Source organism: Lacerta agilis, chromosome 7, assembly GCF_009819535.1.
Source record: "Lacerta agilis isolate rLacAgi1 chromosome 7, rLacAgi1.pri, whole genome shotgun sequence".
Classification (NCBI taxonomy): Eukaryota; Metazoa; Chordata; class Lepidosauria; order Squamata; family Lacertidae; genus Lacerta; species Lacerta agilis.
The window spans coordinates 67,620,277-67,631,381 of NC_046318.1; positions in this window are offsets into that span (position 1 = coordinate 67,620,277).

Sequence of the window (11,105 nt, forward strand, 5' to 3'; positions counted from 1 at the left end):
TTTCAGTTGTGACAGCATTCGTATTTGCTACGCATCGCATTTCAGCGGTACTTGGGTTTCAGACATTTTACAAGGGGTGGATGGATAAAAGCTAATTAAATTTGATTTCCTGGCAAGAATACCTCGCTCGCTTGCTACTTGCATCCAAGAACACCAAACATGAGCACTCAAGTGTGCTTTGAGGACAGGACATAACTGCTAGGGAAGACTTCACAGTCATGAGGTCTGCAGGCCGCAATCTGCAAGCTAACAACTGCAGTACGATTCCACGCAGAACGTGTACCTGTCAGGAGTCCCCAGAGATAAATATGCATTGCAATGGCCACCATTATTGCTTCACCTTTTTCTTTTAAATAATAAAAAAGTCTTGTAGCCACTAGAAGAGTTTCCTGCACTCCCTATACACAAGGGCAGATTTCCTGCTGGCATCCACGCTAAGATTTACCGATGGAATGAAGGGATTAGCCATTAATAGTATTGGGTTTATTTATTTTTGAGTAAAGAGCTTTAGTGCTTGGATGCTACAGCTGTAGCCAGACTGGAGGAACAATTCTAGGAATTTTTTTTTTAAAGGACGGAGCTGCTCTCCAAATGTGAGCTGCAGCAATCAGGCCTTGCTTGTGTTTGTTTTGTTAATTGGGCCTGACAATACATGTGTCCGACAAGCTGCTTTTGCATTTCCTTCTTGTTCTGCTGAAGATAGGCATGATGATTGAAACTGTCGTTGGCAGCCTGGGAATGTTTCTCTTTTGAGCGTAGACTTTTAAAATCACGCAGTTGTGGCAAGATCCCTGCACAAGAGAATGATCGGATATGCTTGTGCCAGACCTATGTATATGTGTATACTGGGCCACTGAGCAAGAGGAAAGCGTTAGGTTTGCAGGAGTATGATTAAAAAAACAAACAAACAAGAGGGTAACTCTCAACCCCACCAACAGGGAAGAGTATAAACGGTTGCATAAATGCCGTAAACTCCAAACCTATACATATTTTCAACATGGGTCACAATCCGCATTCTAGGAACAATTAAGAATTCACTGTGAAATGCTGTGAAATGTAGATTGAATGGGGAAATGGAGATCCATCCACAACAACCGCAAGCAGTTGGCATCGTAGTTTCATTTGGTTTGATCACTGCAACCTTGAAAAATACAACAAATGACAGGCCGGCGAGGAAGACATTGAGGAACTTTTCAAAAAATAACGGTGAGAGGCAAAACAGTTCTTAAATTCTTACGGTACATTTCACTTGGGGCGGAGGATCGGATTTGCAGATTATATTTGGTTTCATGGTTAAGCCCATTTTCATGTTTATTCACAAAGTGGCAGTGCCCAGCATTTTTTCATGCGTATGTGATGGGAGTTGTCTATAGTAGAGAAAGAATGAATTTAGAAACTTTTTTTTTTTAAAAAAAAAATGTTTCTTAGAGTGCTTTAAAAAAATATATTAAATGGTTTTCCAACTCCGGAAAGCAAGCGCCATGGATTTTTAAAATTATCATTAAGGCAGCTCTGCCATAATTTATGTTAAGAGGTTTTGGCCTGTTTATGTATTGTGGAATTTGGCAAAATTAGTAATGTGATATTCCATATTTAGCAAACCTATCAAGCAATAAATAATGACACATGACTGTATGTGAGTGCTGTTCAGGGGTTTTTCCTGTAGGGTTTTTTTTTTGGTGGTCGTGAAACAGCCAGGATCTTCCAATCCAAATTTTGCAGTATTAGGCGGTGTGTTGTACTCTGAACTAAACCAGATGCTGATCAGCTCTGTTCCTATTATCGACTCAATGCCGAGATGGTAACCAGACCTTATTTGCAACGTTAACATTTGGAACAAATTAACAGCAGTTAGACTGAAATGAGAAACCTCCAGTTTACTAAAAGGTTCAAAACATGTAATGCCGTAAAATCAGAAAGCCTGTAGTGTGTTAAATAGAAATAAATAAGTTAACTGTCTGTCATGCTTTCCCCATGAAGGATGTGTTATTTCCACTTTGAATGCCCACTTCTTCTTTTTTAAGGAGTATTCAGTGTACCATCAAGAGGACAGACAACATGATCCTAAATCAACGTGCTTTGTGAAAATCATCCACCATTGGGTGTGTTCTTTTGGTTTTGTTCCTCCAGGCGATTTGAGTCTGACACTCTTGCTTTAGGAGAAAGTGGATGGAAAAGCTTTATTTCTTTCTGTTTTCTATACGGTTAGAACAGCAAGTAAATTCACTCCAGAACAAGTGATTTCAGTATTATTATCTTGATCTAGATCTACTTCAACTTTTGGTGTGACATCCAACACACAGGCTCCATCTGCCAACAGAGCAAACTTCACAAAATGTGACTTCTCCTTTCTTCCCCCTGGGCACCTCTGGGCATTGAGGGACCTTTGGAGAAAATTTGGGGGGAAATGTAGGGGGAGGCAAGGAAGTTGAAACCTCTGTTGCACAACAGCAGAAGTCTCCTTGCACAACATTGGAAGTCACCCTTTGCCTAGAAATGTTTGCTCTGTACAGCTTGGTTGTCTTAGTTAATTTTCTCACTCTGTTGCATTTCATGATAGCTACACATTTTAAAAATACTTTTTGTTGATTTTTAAAATTCATTATTTTGTCAGCTTCAATATAATAGTATTATTATTATTATTATTATTATTATTATTATTATTATTATTATTATTGGTAACTGATACAAAAACATAAACTATAACATTTAAAATAGTACATGCAATATTTGGAGGGCACCCATTGACTATTACTCAGACCCCGTTTGTGGTTTAGCCAAAGGATCACCACCTAGCATGTATACTCATCTGGACTTCTGATACACTTCTTCGGGTACCCCTGCCAAATGAGGAAAGTTGGATGGATACAATAGAAAGGGTCTTTTCAGCGTTGGCACCATAGATATGGAATGCCTTCCCTGGAGAGGCTCGTCTGGTGCCTGCATTATGGTATTTTCCAGCCCCAGGTGAAAATCCTTTTTAATTTTCTCTGTGTTCTCAATCAGAAATATTTTTAGGTCTTTTGTACTAATGTCATTCCATCCTACTGTATTCCCCCCCCCCCAATGTTTAATTCTGTTTCAGATTTTTTTTTCAGAGTGTATTTTTTTGTATTCTGTGCAATGGCGTAGGAAGGTGGGGGCATTGAGTGTGACACACCCCTGGTCCCAGCCGGTTCCAGCCTGGAGGGAGGGGTGACACTCGGTGCCACCCTCCCACCCGTGACTCCCAAGCTGCCGCCCGGCACCATTTCCACGCGGCGGCTGCTTGCACGGCAACTCTCTGCTTGCGCCCAGCAGCCTGGACGCACTGTGCTCCGTAGTGCGCATGCGTCGTGACGTCACGACACACGCGAGCTACAGAGTGGCACCCCGCCCCTGGGGGGTGCCCCCGTGTTTGCCGCTCCGGGCAGCAAAGTGGCTCCGTACGCCACTGATTCTGTGGCCATTTTATTTGTGAGCTGCCCAGAGAACTGTTGTTTTTGGACATTATATAAAGATTTCTTTTCAAGGCCACTTACAAACACCTTAATCTCATCTAGCCTGTCCTTCCTAACGTTGGAACTTAACCAATTCTTCTAAGTTCTTCAAATAAATCCCCGGCTGCTATTCCTGTCCTCTTGTGTTTCATATATTTAGCCTCTTTTGCTTCCAGTTTCTGTTCTCTTTTAGCTCCCTTCTACTATGGACTCCATCTTGGGGCCACTGTAAACAGTGGGTGACTGCAAGCATGGGAGAGCCAGTGTCGGGTAGTTGTTAGAGTGTAGTGTAGGACTAGTACTAGTACTTGGGAGCCCTGGGTTCAAATCCCCACTCACCCATGAACCTCACTAGGTAACCTTGGGACAGCCACACTCTCTCAGCTTCACCTACCTCAAAGATTCATTGTAACCACATAAAGCACCTTGAGCTCCTTGGCGGAAAGCCGAGGTGTAAACTATTATTATTATTTCAGAAATAATTTGTATTTGATTTTACAAGTATAAAATTATAACAATACATATCCATATTTAGAGATTTCTCTGAATTTCTAGACTTCCCACCTCCCCCTTCGTGGGTCCTATTGTCAACCTTTTCAATTGCATATTATTTCATCATCCAAATTGTATGTCTCTCCATTTTGTCCATAATATTTTCTACATCACAAGTGTTATTGCAATCCTGCTAATGTTTTCATCTGCTTACAGTGGTCTTTCAAGTAAATTATAATTCCCCCCCTTCTTTATTAAAGTTTTGGTCTTCTTGGTTCCTGAGCTTTCCGGTCAGTTTTGCCATTTTGGCATAATTAAAGGGCAGTTAAACCACAGAGCCTAGGGCTTGCTGATCAGAAGGTCGGCAGTTCGAATCCCTGCGATGGGGTGAGCTCCCGTTGCTCAGTCCCTGCTCCTGCCCACTAAGCAGTTCGAAAGCACGTCAAAGTGCAAGTAGATAAATAGGTACCGCTCCTGCGGGAAGGTAAACAGTGTTTCCATGCGCTGCTCTGGTTCGCCAGAAGCGGCTTTGTCATGCTGGCCACATGACCCGGAAGCTGTACGCCGGTTCCCTCGGCCAGTAACGCGAGATGAGCGCCGCAACCTCAGAGTCGGACACGACTGGACCTAATGGTCAGGGGTCCCTTTACCTTTACCTTTAATGTGATTGGATAAACACATCATTTTAACTGGATTTTTCTTGCGATTAAATATGTTTTGGAAGGTTCCCCCCCCCCCTGCAAGCCTTTGGGCTGCTCTCTATTAGAATTTTGTTACTTTCTGGAATACATTGTTTGTGTGTTCTCTCTCTCTCTCTCTCTCTCTCTCTCTCTCTCTCTCTCTCTCTCTCTCTCTCTCTCTCATATTCTATGATCCATTACTCTTTGGAGTTGTGTGTCTTTGAATCCTGCCCCCCCCACCCCAATATTACATTGCTTTTAATCTTCCCGGTGTTAGCTATCTCGCTCTGTTTTTAAGGGTGGGAAAGTAAATGGGTTTAATAAATAAATAAATAAAAACTTGTTAATGGAACTGTAATTTTCTGAAATAATAAGTACCGATTCCTAGTGCTGGCCTGCTTCCTAGAAAGAACGGGATGGCATTTTACACAATCTAGCACCTTATAAAACCCAACGGTCTTGCTCGGTGGATACCAAAAACACTCTAGCAGCCATTTGGAGCAGCTGCAGTCAAGATTGAGCACATGGTGAGGTTCAAAGACAAGGCAGAAACAACCAGAGCCACCTTTTCAAATCATATCCGTATGAAGATGTCTCTGACAAGGAGGCAGATGCTTTCAAGTGAGATGCTGCTAGCTAGAATGCCAGATCCCCTTGGCAGCAGATCTCAGAGCACAGAAGCTTTCTGCTTTGGTGGACAAGCTGTGGTCAAGGCTGGCAATGCAAAACTTTCCCCAGACCACGACTTTAGGAACAGCAGAAACAGCTGGGAAGAGAGGAGTTCAGGGATATTTTAAAAAAATGTATAAGTTGTGTGTCTTTGCTTCTTTGTGTCAGTTTATGCACTGTGACTTGCTGCTATTTTTTATTGATTATGGTTTAGAAATTATGTATTGTAATTGTTAAGAGTGAATTTCTGTTTATTCTTTGTTGGTATCTAATTTCATTGTGTATTAATCAAACATTATTTGATATAAGTTGCTCATTTCAAAGTTACATTTTTATTATGACATTTCTGCATTGGATTAGATTGTTATAAAGTTTACTGCCTTTGTTGTAAACTGCCTTGGGTATAGTAATATAGAAGAGAAGAAGAGGAGGAGTTTGGATTTGATATCCCGCTTTATCACTACCCAGGAGTCTCAAAGCGGCTAACAATCTCTTTTCCCTTCCTCCCCAACAACAAACACTCTGTGAGGTGTGTGAGACAGAGACTTCAGAGAAATGTGACTAGCCCAAGGTCACCCAGCAGCTGCATGTGGAGGAGCAGGGAAGCGAACCCGGTTCACCAGATTATGAGTCCACCGTTCTTAACCACTACACCACACTGGTGTACAAATTAAAAAATGAAATTAAATGAAACCCACAGCTGGAAGCAAGCAATTTAAGGCAGATGAAAATCTATGGGAATGAGAGGGGGAATTGCTATGAGAATCCAGCCCAACCTTAACTCTGAGTGGGGTTTATGTGTCAGACCCCCATGTAGACCTCCAACAGAACTCAGGATCCCACAGAACCTGTTGTCAAAGCAGAACAGCCCAAATTACCCAGATGCAAGGACCAGGCACTTGGACCCTGCCTTGATTTCAGACTCCCTTCTTTCACAACCACCCAGGAGCTAAGGCAGCATTGGGTTCAGCAAGATGCGCAGCGTCAGAAGAAGAATGCTCATCTGGCAGCAAAGGGGCATCACTATTAGGGGAATACTCTAGAGAAGCCAGGGAAGATGTATATTCATTGGGACCCAGCAGATTAACTCCACCCCCAGCCCATTCCTTAAAAAAAAAAGTTTTTATTTATACTTTTCAAATTTATACATTTCATTAATTTTACCATCATTTTAACATTTCAAAGTTTGACTTCCTTCCCCCTCTTTCTGCAGTTCCTTCAATTTATTTTTTTAATATTTTCTGCATATCCAAATTCATTTAATTTGCTGATTTAATTATCTACTTTAAAGATATACTCTTATGAAACTGCAGGTTATTACAATAATCCTGTCAATGTTTTTAATCTGTTTGCAATTTATCTGTTTTGCCATTTCTGCATATAGGTTTTTGTATACATTCCTCCTTTGCTTCTTTCCATTTTGCTTCTGCTTCTGCTTCCATTTTTACTTCTGCTTCTTTCCATTTTGGGGCGAGTAGCATTCTTGCTGATGTAGTAGCATACATAAATAAATTTCTATACAGTTCTGGTAGTTCTGTCCTTATAATTCCCAAAAGAAAAGCTTCTGTGTTTGTTTTTTTTACAAAGGTTATTTTGAACATCCTTTTCAATTCATTATATATCATTTCCCAGTAAGTTTTAACCTTACTACAAGGCTACCACATATGATAAAAAGAAGCTTCTTTCGCTTTACATTTCCATCACTTGTTTGATTTAGATTTATACATTTTTTGCCAGTTTACTCGGTGTTAGATACCCAGCCCATTCCTGGTTGACTTCCACACTGTCCTGCAAGGACAGCAGCAGCTTATTCCAGTTCCAGCTTTTGCTTGTCTCGCTCCAAGGTATGGGGAACCGGTGAGACAGAAGAACAGTTGCCTTAAGGCAGCCAATCCCCAACACGATATTCTCCAAATCCCACCAACCCCACCTCAGCAGATGCGTACCCAGGCTCAGTTGCTCCCTTAGCAAGGTGCTGTATCAGCATCCCCCTGTCCCTTGCGCCCCTAGCAAGGAGATGTATGGGTGTCCTCACACCTTGCCCAACCACCCAGAGCAGCAGAGGAGTGGCCCAGGGGGCATGCAGGTGGGCTCTTAGCCACTCCAAGCCAGAGTGGAAAGTTGTGGGGTTTCTTGTGCCTGGGCCCTTGATCAATCTCCCCAACGTCTAGCTATGCCCCTGCACCTCAGCATGGCCAATGGTCAGGGATGATGGGATCTGTAGTCCAGCCACACCTGGAGGGCTGACAAACTTATCATCCTTAGGAGATTGAAATAACAATAGAGGACAGTGACAATAGTTTTAAAGAGCGTTGGTACTAATGTGATATAGCCTTCGTTTTCCAATCTCATTTATCTGCTCCCACTATTGCCTTCAGTCAAACAGCTTTTTTAATTATACTACAAAGGCTGGAATAGGAAGCTGCTTCATACCAGCTCAGACTATTGATCCATCTTGCCTGGTATTGCCTACTTTGATTGGAAGGGACTTGGCCTGGGGGTCCTTCCCATTGGTTCCAGCCAGATGCCCACCAAGCCTCTCTGTATGGCTCTCATAACTCTCCCCAGGCCACACCTTCTTTCTGCAAGCCACACCCCTCACTGGGCATTGCTTCATACCTCAAGTGTATTCTTCCTGGGTGAATGTGTCCTTGAACTTTGATAATGCCTCTCGCTTTGACGGATGGAGGATAAATTGGGGGTGGGAGAGCCTGCAGATACTCTCCTACTGTACAAAGGGATGTGGGTGGCGCTGTGGTCTAAACCACTGAGCCTCTTGTTCTTGCCAATCAGAAGGTTGGTGGTTCGAATCCCCGCGACGGAGTGAGCTCCTGTTGATCTGTCCCAGCTCCTGCCAACGTAGCAGTTTGAAAGCATGCCAGTGCAAGTAGATAAATAGATAATGCTGTGGTGGGAAGGTAAACAGCATTTCCATGTACTCTGGTTTCCGTCGTGGTGTCCCATTGTGCCAAAAGTGATTTAGTCCTGCTGGCCACATGACCCAGAAAGCTGTCTGTGGACAAACGCTGGCTCCCTTGACCTGAAAGCGAGATGAGCACCGCAACCCCATAGTCTCCTTTGACTGAACTTAACCATCCAGGGGACCTTTACCTTTATCTTTTTACTGTATTAAGGTAGAATTTACATTTGTCACTTTGCCCACTTTTTGCATGTGGCCTTCAGAAGGTTGTCAAAAAGGGAATGTGGTCCTCAAGCTGGAAAAACTCCAATAATAATAATAATAATAATAATAATAATAATAATAATAATACTGCAACTGTAGATGCCCCGAGTTGTGTATGGAATTTTCTGCATTCACAAGTGTGCTCTACCACTGATCTATGGTCCTTCCCACAAAAAGAAAAGAGAGAAAAGAATGCCCTGCTTGACAAGAGATCATTGTGGAACCCCCAAAACACATTTATGTACTATGGGCAAAAAGAATGCTCCTATCATGCCATTTTCAACTCTCCCTCAAGGTCTCCAACCTTAGTGTGCAGCAAACTGTGCTACATAAACAGTAATATGTTTAAAAAAAAAAAAAGATTAAATCCAAGCAGAACATGTTAGAATGACTGGCAGGCAGAGGAAACCCCTATTCAATATTGGATTTCTGTATTTATTCCTTAATGCTGTTAAAAGGCACCTGATGTAAAAGAAATGATTGTTAAGTGTAGCCAGGAGTCTTGAACCTATTCCAGAAAGGCTTTTTGTAGATCTGATATAAAGTCCCTGTCTCTCCAGATAAGATGGAGTTAACTTGCTGCTCACTTTCTGTGCAGCCCTTGATCAGATGTATGCCATTTTCCTTTCAAAGTTACCAACACACTTTAAAAAAAACACCACACACCCTTGCCAGATGTCTCTTTGACCTGGTGTGGTCTACCTTGGTTTACCTTCTTCTACCCCCTTTTAATCTGCTTGTATATGTGGTGTATCAAGTCCCAATAGGGTTTCCATAGCTTGGAGATTAAATACAAAATCAAACACAACCATCATCCCGGCCTATAACTATCCTCCTCCCGATTCTCCTCACAACGTATTTTAATTATTTGAAATGTTACCTGATAAATAGTGTAATCAGAAGAACTCCACCTCCACTTTAACTACTTCCCCATCACATTTTTCTAATTTGGGACAGGTTTTAGATTACGACTTCTAAAATTTATGTAAACTTCCAATCAGTGATTAATGTTACAAGCTACAGGCTGTGCCTTAAGGACACTTAAATGGAAAGGTGGGGTGGGGGTGGGGGACCACAAACAAGGGTTAGGCTTGTCATGTTCGTGACTTTGGTGATGCAAAGCATAACCTTTGGGGAGGTTTCACATGAAAGTTCATGACCTCTGTAACCTTGCCGGTGAGACTTCAGCATGAATTTCCCAGAAACTGGCCCCCTTCTGTTTGATGGTGTGGGACTAAGGGAGAGAGAGTTAAGCCAAGCTTATCAAATGCTATTTTAAAATGTAATTGAAGCCATAATTGGCATGAACGGTGCAAGCTGAATGAAAAAGTCAGCTGTGTGATGGCCACAGAGACTGCAGATAACTAGTATTAGAAGGGGATTCACCGATATTGCAGTAATTCTTGAGGTGGGGCTGGGTGGGAGAGACAGACTCCTATCAAAATGGGGTGCATTAAGTGGATATCTTTGGCCCTCCAGGGGTTGGACTGCAACTCCCATCAGCCTCAGCCAGCATAGCCAATGGTCAGGCATGATGGGAGTTCATGCCTCTGGAATGACTTCCCCTTTGAAGTGCATCTAATTCAGAGATGGATTAATATGTCTATTCTGGTTTCCCTCCATTTCTCATTTTGCCAATCTTAAACTCAGTCCTCCACACTTCTGCAGCAATTTGCATTTTTAAAAAATAATAATCTTGAAAATTCACCAGCATGTCCATGTGAATTTTTCCCAATAAAAACATTTTTGTGTGGATGAATTTACATGTTTTGATAGCAATTTCCCCTTATTATAATGTGGTTTTGTGAGTTATTTTCACAAATATATGCATTTCATGCACAGTTTCTCCCCAGTATATGCATTTTTGTATACAATGTTTCACTGGAGAGCTGCATTGCAGAATGTGAAGGATTTTGAAGGATGCCTATGTTTCGCTCAGTGCATTGGTTTGAGAAGTGCAAATTATGTAGTACTATGATACTTGTATCCCACTGTTCCTCCCTGGAGTTGCATCCCTAGGAGTCATTCTCTCAGTCCTATAGGTAGGCAGTACAAGAGTGATCCCTCTCTAGGGATTTGAACCCAGTTCTCCCCAGTCTAGTCCTGCCACTCTGTCCACATATCGCTGCAGTTCTACCATAGTTACGCATAAGGATTTGCTTATTTCTCAAAGAATACTTTTTTGCAAACCTTGCAACTGGTTGGGTCAGGGCTCCTTGTGATATGCTGTTCCGATCAAAAGCTATTTGGAAACCTGATTCTTAAGGGTAAGCCAGTTTCTACTCTACTTTTCTAATGCGTGTGTGTGTGTTTAGAAAAATAAATTTAAAAAGTGGGGTTTGCATAATATCACATCACCAGAAAGGCAGAGATAAAGATGAGGTGTAAAGTATATGTAATGTGGCTTGTACTTAAGTGCAGTAATTGGAGTACTTGGATGTTAGATCTGCCAAGACGATAAGGCGAGGAAAAGCTGCTTGGGAAAAGGTAAACTGTCTGAGGAGCTGACAGCGATATGTGCTGGCTGGAAGGGGCCCAGAATTGTTTTAGCCTTTGAGACATTGGCATAATTGTATCCTTTGGGCCCAGACCTCCTGATAA